The following is a 16,327-nucleotide window of genomic DNA, read 5'->3' on the forward strand; positions in this document are numbered from 1 at the left end:
TTACCATGAACTTTACAATCAGCAAGGCATTTAAGCCAGAAAGATGAAAGGAGAGAAATGTTAAAACAATGGAAATTTTTGTGTAGAAAATAAGAGTCTTTTTAGATAAGGTATGAAAATTTAACACCAAGAGCCGTGCTGATGATTCTAAATAGCGTGCCCTAGAGAGGCGCACAGGGAGGTTTTAGTGATAGCTCCTAATACCTTCCTTAAGAGTGAAGCGACCCAGCAGAATTACGTTCCCCAGAGTACAGAGCGGTCATGACTTTCTGTGTTGAAGGAAAAAGACTAAGGTAGTATAAAAACCTGGGCAGGTTACCTTACCTCTTTGGATCCGTTTCCTTTTCTGTAAAGCAAGCTGTTGAAATTTCTTCTGTTTAGCATGTTGACTTTATTGTTCTTACACTTACCGAGCCCCGGAACAAGACAGTTATATGGCAGCTCCAAGTTAATATTAAATACAGAAGTACAAAGGTCATACAGTTAAGTTTCAGAGTTATTAAATTCGAGTCACTTTATACTTAGCAAATAAGCTTGTTTTAACTAATCCTCAAAATTAAACAGACGTACTATAGGAGAATTACGGATTAAGTAAATTATTTAAAACAATATGGAGCCCTGACTGGTGTGGCTCAGTGGGTTGGGCATCTCCCTGTGGACCAAAAGGTCTCAGGTGGGTTCGATTCCTGGTCAGAGCACATACTTGGGTTGTGGGCAAGGTCCCCACCCCGGTTAGGGTCATGTGAGAGGCAACCGATCACTGTTTCTGTCCTTCTCTTTCTCCTTCCCCTCCCCTCTCTCTAGAAATAAATAAATAAAATCTTTAAAAAATAAGATGATATGGACACCCTTTTAAAATTTAGCGTACTTACAAATCATAATATTTAGATATTAAATATTGTAGATAAAAGTTTTAGTCTTATTCCTTTGAACCAAAAATACCTAAACTCACTCACTTGGAGCTATTAACAATTGGATAGGAGCTAGTACAATCGAAGTTTTAGTTTTATTCCTCTGAACTCACATATTTGAAGCCAGAATTTAAATTACTAAATAACATAAATCAAACACGAGAGTGTAGGATGGGGGAGTATTGATAGGAGGGTGTGCCCCTGAACTAGCAGGACGATAAAATTTAACCCTAACATTATCATTAACTTTAGAGATTAGAATATTAAAAACAAATTACAAAATAACAGTTTAATAGGCAATAATGCAGTTGAGGTTCTGGGGCTTGTTTTGCCTAAGTTTTCAATTTTATTGAAATAATGTTCATCATATTCTCTCACCTTTTGACAATCCACTGCACATATAATTGTGCCCTTCTTTTCATCACCAGAAATGTATGTTTGTTCTTTCTTTTGTCATGATTTTGCTTCCCCATGGTTTGTTGTTTCACAGTTTTCATAGTTTCACAGTTTTGTCGTTTTTTAAGCCAACCTGTGTCTTTGTGGATCTTCTCTATTGCTCTCTTGCATCCCTTTTCTGCTTCATTAATTTTGCTTTTATCTTTATTATTTCATTGATCCTTATTTCTTCTCTTTTTTTTCCTTTGGGTTTATTCTCTTTGGTATTTTTGTGACTATTTAGGTTGTATGTATGTATATACATATACATACACATGTAAGGGTATATTGTATATCCTTATTATATATCTATATATCTATATCTATATATATACACACACATATATATATAGTAAAGGTATATATATATTTTATGACTGACCTTTTTCGGGGTTGACCTTCTGGTTGAGTAGGCACCTGTTTTCCTGGAAGTGAGGCCGGGTTACCTCGGGTAGCAGCGTGTGAATATGTGTTCTCCCCTGGGAACCCTCATCGCAAAGATTCTGTGAATATGGACTTCAAAATGGTATTTTATTGGTGTAAGAATGAGCAAAGCAATTGAAAATTCATTTGGGCAAAATATAAAATAACTGATACCCATAAAGTACCACATATATAGCATCTGTCTAAAACTTCATCACCAGAATATGCTCTTACCAACCCAGTTTGTTTCCCTCCCTGCCTCTAAGGATGAAAAATCAGTGAGGCAAAGAAGCTGTGTGTTTTTAAGCAAATTGAAATAATTTGTCCATAATATTTTGTTACGGTATTGTTGGTAGTTTTGTTACTTAAGTATCTGCAAGAAATCTTTCATTCTGTAGCGTGTTGATGTGACAACAGATTTTCGAGTCACTTTTTTATGGTTCTGGATTCCAGAAAGGTTGGCTGTTAAGAGGGCAAGGAAGGTACTACTTCTTGGCTTTACCATATCATTGAACTTCTTTCCCACTGCATTTCTTAGATATAACGTTAATCCTCGTATGTTTTTTCTTCTTTTATGGATGATGTAAGACATAGCATTATATTAACTCCTAGAGTTTACCAAATAAATATGTTAATTTTATTATTTAATTGATTATATGATAAACTTGTATTTATTGACCACAAATTAAAAGCTGGTATATAAATTAGAGCAAGAGAGAGAGAGCAAGAAAGCAAGTGCTTCGAGCTTGTATGTGGCTCTTGCACACCAGCTTGGCTGTTGGTTCGGGTGGGGAGGGCCACGCTCCTTCTAGGTGGGACATGCTCGCAGAAGGCAGAGTGGAAGTACTTGTGTGGTGTTTTTATTTATTTTAAAAAGATTGACTTTTCATTTAACTGGAGGCCAACCAGTTCCTCAAATACTACGAATAGATAGGAATTTACTGCATTGCTAACCATTACTAAATGAGAATACAACAAAACATTTTAAATATTAATTTCTCAGCACCAAATCATAATGTACACATGTGTTTTGATTACCCCACACTTATAGCTTTCCTTTATCCTTGCCATTTGGAAGAAATTTAGTATGTTAACTGACATTAAAATGAACTCACTTTCAATTAAAGTTTGAATTAGGAATTTCATCCAGAAGAACAGAATAGCTCAAAGCCATAAAAAAAGATGCTCAACGTCTTGACCTGAAAGCATCTTTAAGCCTAACCTGTTTTGTTTTATTTGTGGATCTAGGCCAGATGGTTAGTTTTCCCATGGGCAGGGGTCTGGTCCTCTGCTTTGTATGTGTATGTTTATAGCAACAGATATCTGCTACCTGGTAGGTAGAGAGATGCTAGCCAGCTATTTCAATTGTACCTTTTAAAATGGACAGCTCCAGACTAAAGTTAGTTTTGTAGAGAATCTTAAATAATCAGTACCGAGCATATTATTTTATTTTTAATTTAATCATCTGTCTTTATCATGTAAGAGAGCTTTAAATATATTGACCAAGGGATCAAGGGACCGATGTATTGGAAATGTGATTTACCTGCTTAATGGAGACTATGAATTGGTGCCTCTCATATCTGTTCTTGGCAAGCTGATGAAATATCTAGTAAACGGTAAGATCGTTAAACACAGGAGCTAAGAACGGTCTTTGAGGAAAACAGCATCCGGCTTTCCCTAAGAGGAGATCCTGTTTCACTGTGCTTTCAGAATTCTTCAAAGGCTGTGGGAGGATGCGGATGAGGAGGACAGGAGACACACTGCTGCCAGCATTTTAGGGAAATGTGAACTAGAAGTATGGCAGACTGAAAGAACACGGTTCCAAGTTCCCAGAATATCACAATCCGTTTTCGTATACAAGGGTGCAAATGTTTTCTAAAGACAGGTGCAAATCATTTTACCACGATCTTTACCACTGCCCCCGTCTGCTAACAGACAGTCATCTGGAAAGCCTCGGGCTGGGCAGGGTCCACATAGAGCTGTTGTCTATTTAAGTATGGACACGGGAATGAGTAAGGTAGCTGTGTGGAAGGATCTCATCCAAGACACTGGTAGCTGTGGGGAAGACAGTTGAAGGGGCTTTGATTTCAGTAGGTAGCTTGAGTTATACATATTTTCAGTAGGACCAAAAAAAAGAGCGAGAGAAAGAGTCGCATGGGACTATTTAAAAAGAATGCGGTACAACAAAAGGTATTTTTAATCTGTGGCTTGGTGGGAGAAACTTAATGCTTTTTAATAGTTATGAACTTTTAAAATTAATTTCTGTGAGAAAGAATCTTTACCGAGAGGAGAATTTGGCTTTGCAGTCTTGTTAAAGCTTATTCAGGCAAAATTTTGGTATTCAGAGATCAGCACTGCAATTTAGAGTTCATAATAGAAACGCTCAGTGAAAACCTATTTTAAACACGTAACCCCCCGTTAAAACTTTTTAAAAATTGTGAAAATTTAAAATCATCTAAAAATGATAACGTAAAACATTTGAAATCTCTTTGTGCTTTTCTAACTGGATGGGACTTTTCTGAAAATGCATTGTATTTCTAACTCATAAAAGATTACTTCCTTTGTCAAAACAAATCATTCCTAAGATCTCATAATTCCATCAAACAGAGGAGGCCATATTTTGGAAGTCACCTTTCTGTTAATAGTATATAATATGTTTAATAGAAGGCTTAGAAACTATGGCATCAGGTGCTATTGAAATATATCCTCCAGGTATATTTCTGTTAGAAAAATCACATAAAAATTATTTCTAATGATTTATTGAGCCTCTATTTGGTGAGACATTACTCTTATGGTATCCTTTAGTACTTTGTACCTGGTTCCCTTTAGTTCCTGAGCATATTTGAAATAGTTGATTTCAAGTCTTTGTCTAGTGAGTCCATGTGAGGGCTTCCTCAGAGACAGTTTCTATTAATTGCCTTTTTGACTGTATGTGGGCTATTCTTTCTTGTTTCTTTACACGTTGCGTCATTTGGTTGTTGTCATTGAAAACTAGACATTTTTAATACGGTAATGTGGCAACTCTGGGAATTAGATTCTCTCCACTCCCCAGGGTTTGTTGCTGCTTGTTGTAGTTGCTGTTGTTTGCTCAGCGACTCTTCTGTGCTATTTTTAAGCAGTCTGTATTCCTTTTCATGTGTGGCCACTGATGTCTCTATTCTGTTAGCTTAGTGGTCAGCGAGAGGAGGGACAGAAAGTTACAATTCTGCCTTAGCCTTCACTTCTGCTTTCCCAGAACCTGCAGGCCAGCCGGACGTGAGAGCTGTGGGCCACCTCAGGGCTTTCCTGAGCATGTGTGTATGTAGCCCCGTGCGTGGATGCACGTGATCGTCTAGATTCCCAGGAATATGTCTGATGTGTTCAAAGTCCTTATTTGCCAAAGTAGCTCATTGTCCGGTCTTTCCTCCCAAGCTTTTTGGTTAGCTTCTTGTTTACCTCACCTTTTACCCATTGGCCCAGACGGCAGGGATGGCTGTATTTGCTTGTAAGTGTTTTTGGCAAAAGCTCCCTGCATAGCCACCTCCATTCAACACTTGGTAGAGGTCCATGTTAGGGGAGATCAAGCCAAGCTCTTTGAGCTGAGCCGCTCAGCAGATCAGAGCAGACAATCATAATTCTTTCAGAGTAAGTTCTGTTCTGCTCTCTCAGGTAATGGTATCTGTACTGGGAATCTGGGCTCTTGTTTTCAGCCCACTGAGCTAAGGCTGGGGCGGGGGGTGGGACCAGGGTAAGTTATGCCACACACAAAGCTGGTCATTCCTACTGAGATTCAGCTGTTTTTATTGATTGTGTTCCCCTGGTCGTTGCAATCTTTCGGTGGTTCCCACAGTTCCAAAAAAGTTGATGGTGACAGTTTTGCCAGTTCATTGGGTGCTTTTGTGGAAGAACAGACTTTTGGAGTTTCCTACCCTGCCATTTTCATTAGTGTCACTTTGTCATCTGCTTAATTTAACATCCTCTAACTCTCAGCCTTTCTTGATGAATCTTTTTTACTGAAATATGTGAATAAGTATACTCTATATGCTTATGCATTTGATATTGCAACATTTGCTTTTCTTAATATTTTACTTTTTAGAACTCCCTAGAGTCTCTAGGCATATCCAGAGCAATTTTATTGATTTTCCCAAGCTAATATAATAAAGTTTTAAATCTAATGTATTATTTTAATAAAGTAAGATTCCCTTTCATGACAAATAAATAAGGTAGAGCTTGGAGAATCCTAAGAGTTGCTCCGAGATTCACTGTTCCCAGAATTCATCTAGCTTTTAAATAAATAGTGTTGATTGTGCGTATTTGTATGTGTTATTATTCGATTGATGACTGTCTTGCCCACTGATTTTAGAACCTCTAATATAGACAATATCTCTTTTTAGTCACTTTTCTACCCTTGGCACCGGGCATGGTACCTGGCACGGTACCTGGCACATAGTAAGTAGGTGCTTAAGAAACATTTGTAGAATGAATGAATAAACCCAGGGGCTGTTAGATGAAGACTGGAATAAAGATCTCCAAGACTTGAATTATCCAGACCTTTAGACTGCGTTAGGTAAAACAGTTGAGTTACAGGAAAGCTTCCTTGGTTTTACCCTTAGTTTCTGGGGCTTACTCAGAAAGGACCCATCCTTTCAATTGCTTCCAGTTTGACCTGTCAGGACAATTTTTTTCCTTGTATTTAAATGAATATAAGATGCTCTTACGTTGTATAATATCTTTTACAAAAAGAGTGACATTTAAATTAGAAGTCTAGGATTTTAGCATTCCAGGCATTGGAATTGTCAGCCGTGTGAGCAAGTTGACTTTTGCACAACCTGTAGTCAACCTGTCATTGTCTGAGCCCGTTGAGGGACATGGGCATGGAGCACCGAGGATAATAGATTTCCCCCTCAGCTCTGAAAGGAAACAGCCTTGGGGAGGAGGGGCGCTTACCAGAATTCCTCGGTGTAAGTCGGTAACTGGGAGTAGCTGTGATCAGGAGGGACTAGGTATTAGAAGATACCTTTAGGTCATAATTTCAGATTTCATTCAGCGTTACTTCATGTATATGGACTTTAAATCTACAGAAGACAGGTTTTTGCTTTTTGGTTTTTTAGTGTGGATGACCTATAAGTCGTTATGGTTAATCAGCATGTCCACTTAAAATTCCCAAATCCTATTGTACACATATTTATCTTAGCCAATTCATGTTATATTGAATATACAAGCTTTATTGTTCATGGGGTTTTTTTTTTTTTTTTTTTGCACTTATCCATTGTGCTTTTCCTATTGGGATGTAATTCACATACCATAAAATTTCCATTTCAAAGTCTACAATTCATTGTTCTTTTAGGATAGTCACAGCTCTGCAACCATCACCACCATCTAATTCCAGAACATTTTCATCTCCCCAGCCAGCAGCCACTCAGCCCCTGATAGCCACCAGTCCACCTCCTGTGCCTCTGAATTTGCCTATTCTGGGCTGTTCGTGTAAAGGGAATCATATAATACATGGTCTTTTGAAACTGGTTTTTTCTTGTTTCTTAGCAGGATGTTTTCAAGTCTCTACTTATCAGTCGATGAACGTGTGGGTTATTTGAACCTTTTGGCTATTATGAATAACGCCACTATGAACATTTGTGTACAGTTTTGAGTGGACTTACGTTTTCATTTATACCTAGACATGGAATCAATGAGTTATATGGTACATTGTTAATTTTCGGAGGAACTACCATATGTCTGTAAAGTGGCCCAGTCTGCTTTCCAGGTGGCTGTTTCAAGTTCACAAAACAAAGGAGTGGGCCGCATTGGCTCACATTTCCATAAACTAAATGTTTTAAGCTCCAACAATTTGTAGGAAGACTGTCTGCATGAAAACAATTAATTATTTTTCCTGCGATTGTCCCCCCTCAGGACTTCCAAATATTGCTGCCATGCTCATCAGAATTAAGTCTTTGGCTGATTCTTCGTGAGAGCTGGCATTTCTGCTTAAGTAGCGTTAAATTACAATGAAACAAAAAAATGCCCCTTATTCATAACATCAAATATTCTAGAGTCAGACAGGTAGGAGGGCTGACTCTGCTACTAGGTTCCTAGCATTGCTGCTTTTGGGAATAATTTCCTTTCTTTGAACCTCAGTTTTCTTCTCTGTATAATGGGATTAATACTAGTGTCTACTTCTAGGTGTTCCTGTCAGTGTTAGAATGAGGCCCGTAGGAAAAGCACTTGCCTGGCACTTCTCAAGTGCTCCATCAGTGTTAACTGTGTTTAACCTCATTATCGTTATACCATTATTTAACTGCGAAGATTTTCTTTGGAAGAATACATTAAATAATGTATTAAAGTATTCCGTGAAACTACTTGGAGGTGACTCTTGTTTTACTACGGTGATCAGATTTTCAGTCTAGCAAACAAAATACTTTATAATCAAAAACATCTTTATTTTCTCTGTTATTTTATTTATTTGCTTATTTGTTTATTTTTGAATTTATTGGGGTGACAATGTATACCTGAAACCTATATAATTTTATTAACCAAAAACTTCTTATGGGGTGGAGGGAAGCTTAAAAATCAATTTGAAATTGCTGCTTAGTAGCTATTATCATTTTATTCTTGGAGTATATAAAATTAAAGCAATTTGTTCTTAATTTCCTTCTTTTGTAAAGCAAATGAAATTTGGACACAGAAATTTTTATAGTTAAAACGAAATGTTAAAGTCACCCCGTTTAGCACTACTTTAACGTTATTCTTTAAGACGGAGCAAAATTAAACCCTTTACAGACTGTTCATAACATGTGGTTGTGCAAGAGTGTATTAACTGTCACAGTTCTGTTTAATTTTGCTTCGTTATAGTAAGTAAGCAAAGTGAGTATTTCCAGTTAAAGTCACATAATGCAATGCTACAAATGTAGTACAAATAAAATATTGACAAAACACAAGAATTAAAAATAAATGTATGAAATAAACAATTGAGGACAAAACTGAAAATGGCCAACAATGGTTAGTGAACATTCTGATTAAACCCTCTTTGTTAGCTTTAAAGGAATGCATCTTTGCTCAGCCTGTGTTATAAATAGGACGTCCCATTATCTGCGTTTGGAGCATCTTGGTAAGTTCTGTTCGCTGGTAGCATCAGCAGTTTGAGAGCTGGAGGGGACCTTGGTAATAAAGATCAGAGTAGCTCAGCATTTCTCAGCCTGCGCACTATTGACATTTGGGGTTGAGACTTCTTTGTTGTGGGGACTGCCCTGTACGTTGCAGGATGCTGAACGGCATCCTTTTCTCTACTCAGTGGATGTCAGTAGCCCCTCCCCCCTTCCCCTGTCCTCCTTTGTGACAACTAAAAATGTCTCCAGACTTTGCCAGAGCTCCTCTGGGGGCAAAACTGCCCCTCATTGAGAATCGTTGGTCTAGTGAAACTGACCCTCACTGGGCCTTGCCTCGGAGCATTTTGATACTGCTGGAATTGAGATTTATGTATTCATTAAAATCAGGGCCTGGTGTGCAGTTGTGGTGTTTCCTTTTTTTTTTTTTCTTCTTTTTTTTAAAGGGAGGGAGGGAGAGAGGGAGAGACACATTGATATGAGAGAAACATCGATTGGTTGCTTCTCATACGCACCCCTACCTGGACAAACCTGCAACCTGCAAACTGCAAACTGCAAACAAGGCATGTACCTGGGCTTGTAATCCAACCTGTGACCTTTTGGTTTATAGGAAGGTGCTCCAACCAATGGTCAGGGCCATTGCAGTGTTTTCTTCATAAAGATAACATGTTTTCAAGTCCTGAAAAGGCTTTTGAGAAAATGGGCAAGAGTCAGAGCATCTTGGTAAAGTTGTCAAACACCGTGGGAGTCACGTTAGAATGCAGACTCACTCTGCAGTCATTCTTCACTTTTAAAAAAGAAGCCTCTCCAATCTCTCTCTTTTGAACCACAGCCCTTGGTTCTTGTCCTTCTGATTGCTCTGTGCACAGATACATCCGCCAGCCTCCTTCTTTGGAGCCATTGATGTGTTGTTTTTCTGGCCAGGGATAGCAAACCCTCTGCCTTCCCAGTTTCCTGTCCTAGGCAGGGGGAATTCCCATCATCCCCCAGTCTTGGAGACTTTGGGAAAGCCCGGTGGTCCCAAAACCTAAAGAGAGGAGAATGCTCTCTGCTTCTTGTCATAGGAACTACTTGTTGAATATAAGGAGGGTTCTCCATGCTTGAGTCCAGCAGGAGCAAGTGGACCACTGCTGTGTATTTCAATTACTGTGTGGGGCCTCACAAGTCATCCCAAGGTCCTGGGCTTTGATTCCACACTTGTCCCCAGACTGGCCAAGTAGGGCCTGCATGTCACCCCACTGAGGCTGTCAGAGACTCCCAGGATGGCGGAGACCTCTCTTTACAGATGGAGAAATATGGGAGTTGACTTGCCTAAGGAAAAGAAGAGCCACGCGATTCTTAATTTAAGTGTTATAGTCTTCTGGCCAGCATTTGCCTGGTTCGTCTTTTCTCTCAGAACCCAGAACAGTGCTGTCCTATAGTAAATGCTCATAGTTTATCTCCCCCTCTTTTTTAGTCTAACAAAAATTTAATGTGGGTTAAGAGTATGCTTTTCATTATTTCTCCATTCAACTTGAGGACGTAACCTCGTGAGATCCTGTTCTTGTTGCCCTCATTTTGAAGACCGGCACAATTTCATGAGCAGATGAAGAACACCCAGGCTTGAGGGAGTACCTACCACAAGTGCACAGACACTTGTGGCTGAGAGAAAACAGTGGCCCTCCCTCCGCTCCTGCAGGGAAGAGCCAGTATTGGGAACAGCTGTGTTTGAAAGTCGCCTAATTGTTATTTATTCTATCTGTAGATCTGTAGTTCAACAGATGTATGAGTAGGACTTTCGCTGATCATATCTTTCTGTTTTGATCACAACTGCTATGAATAAGAGCTATAGTGTACTGTTTTCTTAAAGTCCTAGGGCTTTTACCACAATTAATCTTTTTTTTTTTTTCATTTGGGGGGAAAAAAGAACAGCCTTCTTTAGCCTCTGTTCATTTCTAGGAAATTGAACCTAGAGTAATAAACAAGTGATGTTTTTCAAAAAATCCCTGAGGGGCCACGTCTCGGATTTGTGAACCCCATCATCTCTCCTAAATTTGAGTCTCTTGTTTTCTTACGCTTCGTGGGACCCTCTTACAGGCATCCGAAGTTTGGAATGTCCCAAACGTTATCATTGTCTCCTTAAGTTGGCTTCTCCAGGGGTTCCTGTGTCATTAACGGCATTTTTTTAATGACCTAAGCAAGGAAACTTGGAGCCATCTTTGTCTCATTTCCTTTTCGGCGTATCTTCGGGTATACGTTTTTCTGATATATGTGCTCTAGTCAGGGCAGTCTGTACTTGTTCTTCTGCCAGTGCAGGTGGTAGCATGGGGCCGTATATTTCCATCAATGCTTCTCCTCAAAATTCTCATTCTCTGGCCAGGTCCCCTTCCTCTGCCCAGATGTCACATCCTCAGCAGAGATGTTCCTCCCTGACCACCCTTCCCAGGGGGACACATTCCTTTCCTTGTCTGGATTGCCATTTCTTCTTTTACTAGAATACTTGGGAGATTATTTGGTGTTTTTAATTTGCGGGTCTGACCCCTCTGCTGGGTTAGGAGATCTCCGTGTCTGCACCTCTGTCAGCACGAATGCTGACGGACACGTTTTGATGTGAATTTAGAAAAAGATACAGGGAATAGATGAAGGACCTTTAAATCATGCTTATTAGTTCTTGTTTGATCCCTTTTGAGTTTGTTTTCCTCTTCCTTCTTCTTTTGCTTCTCACACTTAGGAAAAACCTCATAAAAGTTCTATTCCTTTAAAAATAACTTAAATACAGACTTTATCAGAAAATGGGATAACCTAGCTGCATTATAGTGTTCGTGCAGTTTAATTAACATCTGTTGACATTAAGGAATAGAAAAGAAAACCACCCCAAGCAAATCTCCACTATTTTTTAGGTTAAGTTTTCTCCTTTGCAAAATAATAATAATAGTAATCATATTAATAGTAGTAGTAATAATAATAACACCTATCTGACAAAGTTATGTGGTAGGGATTCCATAATATATTGGATATGAAAGCATCTTAAGAGAGCGGTCCCTGATTTTTTTTGGCACCAGGGACCAGTTTCATGGAAGACCATTTTTCCATGGACCCGGTTGGGGGATGGCTTTGGGATGATTCAAGTGCATTACCTTCAAGCTCACCTCCTGGTGTGCAATTTCCAACAGGCCGGGACCTGTACCGGTCCGCGGTGGCCTGGAGGTTGGGGACCTCTGGTATAAGACATTAAGTCCTGAAATAGAATGTTCCCCCTTAATTTTTAGTTGCATCTGGATTTATATGTATTTATTAGGCCTGGATTTCATAATCATTCTACTAGTTGGTTTATTTAGTACCAGCTCTCAGTGTATGTGATGCCTCAAGGATTGTTTTCAAAATCTATCTTTATTTCCAGTTAGCAACATCTTCGTTGGTAGTAACGTATGAGTATTATTTCAACTGATGGTTTCATAAGACAACTGGGTTGAATTTTTTCTTGCTTAAGAATCTTTAGAATGCTCATTATTTCTCTCCCATGTTTTGGATATAATTGAGTTAATTTTTTTAATAACTTGAAAATTAAATTTAGCAGTTTTGTTTTGGAGTTTATTTTTGTTTTGGTATGAAGACAGGAAGTAAGATGTTTCATGGTTATCATTATTTTGTTTGGAATTTCTGCTGAATTTCCTCTCCATTGCAATTGTCCTTGGGGAAAGGGCCCCCTCTCTCTACTGGTTCAGACTGGGAAAGCATGATACCTCGATGGCGCTAGGACATATAGGCGATCAGAGCATATTAATCCCCTGTACTTATCTTTCAGGTGTAGGAGAAATGAGTCTAAGGCCTGAATTACAACTCACTCATTGTGGACACAGCCCATAACCTGATACTAATCAGGGGGGAATCTGCACCCCCTCCTTGTCCTGCCATGATGGCCGTCCCAAGTCAAAGGAACAGGAAGAGCCTATGGGAGTGAAGGGGTTTTTCCTCCCTCTCTCTTTTTCCTTCCTCTCTTGTTTTCTTTAGTCTACCCAGTCGTTTTTTATGTAGGTCACAAAAGCAGAATTTGTAGTGAGTGCCGTTTTGCTGTACCATTTCATAGTTTTCCTTTTCCTTTAAAGCTGAGTTCAGCACCACTTTCCAGGAAGAAACCATCCCACTTTCACACTGCCTCCAAGATGTAGCCAAGTGCTGTTAGACGGTGGGGGTGTCTGATGGGGCTCCCGAGCAGGATGTTTTAGGGTAAAGGAGTGAGGAAGGAGCGGAGACACCCAAGAGAAGGCAGCCGCCCTCCACTAAGATATTTAAATGACCCGGCAGGGAAGATGGTGTGACAGCTGTCTCCTGACAGCCTTGTTCAGGAGCACCGGAAATTGTAACTTTTTTTATGTGTTTTTTTGTGGGGGGGAAGTAGATGTTAAAATTAGCTTCTGTGCTTCCTATATAAAGAGTTTTGGCAAACATTCACACCTATTTAGTTAAATAAAAATCCAAAGTAAGCAGTCATTGAGATATGTAGTGTATACTAATCAAGCTGAAAAGTAAAAGATTATATAGGGAAAGGTCTCCCCACCCTGGCCTCTGCCATGCAGTTTCCCTCCCCACAGGTGTGGTTTTCCAGAGATAATTTATACATACACCAGCACACACATGCACCTGCCTGTGCTTTTTGCACATAGCAGCATATCACATATTGTTCATCACTTTCGTTACCTTACACTATTTCCTGACCTTTTCCAAGTCAGTGTATGAAGAGTTTCTCATTCTCATGCCTGCCTACCGCTACATCGGATTGATGTATAATTTATTTAATTAGTTTCCTCTTGAGGCGCATTTAGGTGCTGGGAGGAGGTAACTATTTTAAACATTCTCTTCTTAATTTGTGGAAACTGCCCTAATGTAATGTACTCTGCTGAGGTGGTCAAAAACTTGTTTTAGAAAAAAGAATACAAGCAACTATGGAAGATCTGTTTCCAAAACAACAGAAATCACGTCTGATGAGGCATAAAGGAGAACAACCAGGTAGACCCGAGAACCACAAAATTACCTGAGAAATGCGCAGCAGCTCTAGCACACCTGCCCAGTGTGGTGCTGTCATAGCAACTGCCCCCAGGTGTGCATTACGAAATAGTTGGGCGTGTGTGAGGGCAATGGTGTTGCTGTTGTGGACCCAGAAGAACGTGGTGCATGAATCAGAGAGGGAGCTTTTGAGCATGCAAAGACTTTCTTTGCTGCAAAGGCCGGCCACTGATAGAGGTGACCCGAGATGCCTGCACACGAAGTGACCCCCAGTTAAACCCATAATTCCGGTACAGTGTGGTCAGTGCCACGACCAAATAAGTGGACGGCGCTGTGGATAGTGTGGGCTTCGGCACTCCGTCTAACTCCAACAGGGCAGAGGCAGGAGAGTTTCACCCGGAGGAAGTACCTGCCAAACTGAGCCCTGAAGAATATGTTGGAAGAATGTAGGGTAACCAAGGGGTGGAATAGTGTGGGCACCCCGTGCTCTAGGAGAGGGAGAGCGGCCTGCACGGAGACCAGTGTGGCCCCCTGGAGGAACTTCAGTGTGTGGCTGGGCTGGCAGGGTTGGGAGAGGAGGCTGGCAAGGGAATCAGGGACAGGAGAGCCACAGCTCTCTACAGGTGTTAAGGACTTGGATTCAGGCTACTGGAGGCTTTCACCAGGGGGATGAAGTTACCTGATTTATGTTTTTAAAATCACATTAGAACTGCCAGGTGGAGAATGAAGCGGGAGGGGATAGGCTGCGCTTTAGGACGTTGTTGTGCAGTCCCAGTAAGGAGTCGTGACTAGGTGATGACGGTGCAGGTAGAGAGAAGTAGACCCTGGAGAGCTCTTTGGGGTGTGAATCAACAGGGGGTAGCAACTGCCAAACCAGCCTGTGGAGGCAGAGACACAGCCCTCTGGTTGCTGTTCACTTAAAAAATATAAACAATGCATTTAATATGTGCGTCTTTATGAACTTGCCACATTGTCTCTGTTGGACAAACCCTGGAAGTGGAATTGCTGATTCAAAGGAAACAAGATTTTAACATCTTCTAACAATGTAGTCAAATTGCCTCCATGAAAGCTTAACGGATTTCTAGGTCCCCTAGCGATTAGGATGCTGCTATCTCCGTAGCCTCAGCATCCCTGGGCACTGTCACTGCCGTGGATTGTACCAACCTCATTGTCAGAAACACGTGTCTTTTCTTTGTTTTAATTTGTGTTTCTGTGAGTACTGGTGAGGTTACAGCTTTTTATATGTATTTACTAATTATATTTCTGCTAATTGCATATTCATGTTTTTTTGTTTTTTCTTTTCAACCATTTGTCTTATTTCTAAGAGCTCTATAAATATTTCAGTTGCTTAACCCTTTGTCTTTTATATTTGTTGCAGAATTTCCCTAATATGTTGTACATTCCTCTAGTTTATTACTGTGCTTACTTCTGTCTAGGTTGTTTTGTTGATCAGAAAGGTTTTTTTGATGTAATAAACTATTTTGTTCATGATTTCTGCCTTTGGCGTTGAGAAAGTTCTTCAATCTTGAGTTATATAAATATTGGCATTTGTATAAATATTCACTTTTATTATCATTTCTATCTTTAAATCTTTACAGTCAGGACTTTTCATGGTGTGAAATGTGTTGTAGGAGTCTACCTTTTTAGTTCCCAAAGTTAAAAAAAAAAAAGCTAAAAATAAAATTCTAAAACCAAAAATCAGGACATGTAGTCTAACAAAGAGTTTTTATGCAATTTGTGTGGGGAGGCAGTCTCAAAGGTTAGATGGAGAAATGTTAGAACTTCTGAGGCATTTCTTGTGGTCAGAAGAACAGAACATTTGAAATCAGGAGTGTGTGAGAAAGTTCAGCTCATCAAATACTGCTCAGAGTTTATGGGCTTGCAACCTGCCTTTCACTCACAGCTCAGAGTCATCCTCCCTCTTCGAAACATTGATGAACACCAGAAGGACTTCTCAGGTGGATGGTGGCTCTAATCTTCTCATGTCCGTAGGCTGCTTTCCATACGGCACATCCAAGAGAACACGTTCTGTTGAAATCAGAACAAGACCGAAGATTGTCCAGTCTTGACCCTCAGTACTAAATGAGGCAAAGCCTCCACGTGACTCAAGGAATCTTAGGAAATAAAATACCACAGGCCCTGACACTGACCATTTTGGCAGCAAGATTTTCTAAACATTTTCTAAACTTTTAGAAGTATCTTAGGTGCCTAATGGAAGTCTGACTTTTTAAGATTTTACCTTTGAAGCGTCACTGGTTTTGACTCAGAGAAAGCGCTGCCGCGTTCTGCCTATTTAGGAGGCTTTTGGAGACGAGTCTGGGAGCAGGACGGTCTGTGTGTGCACGGCGCAGACGGGCCGTGTTGCGTGCGTTGGCCTGTGCCCCTGGCTCTCGGGGAAGCCCTGCTGCCCAGCGAGTGCTGTCTGCAGGAGTCTGAGGTGAGGTTCAGTGGCTTTCAGGCCGCCCAGAATGCCATCTGCGTCTGTTTGATAACTCTGTG

At 40.2% G+C, this 16,327-nt stretch overlaps 1 protein-coding gene across 3 annotated transcripts in view; it reads left to right on the forward strand.

Moving 5' to 3' along the window:
• The window catches only part of PLCL2 (phospholipase C like 2), a 158,761-nt gene that overhangs the window by 30,566 nt on the left and 111,868 nt on the right, over positions 1-16,327 (forward strand). The window lies entirely within an intron of this gene.

Source organism: Desmodus rotundus, chromosome 8 (assembly GCF_022682495.2).
Source record: "Desmodus rotundus isolate HL8 chromosome 8, HLdesRot8A.1, whole genome shotgun sequence".
NCBI classification, from domain to species: Eukaryota; Metazoa; Chordata; class Mammalia; order Chiroptera; family Phyllostomidae; genus Desmodus; species Desmodus rotundus.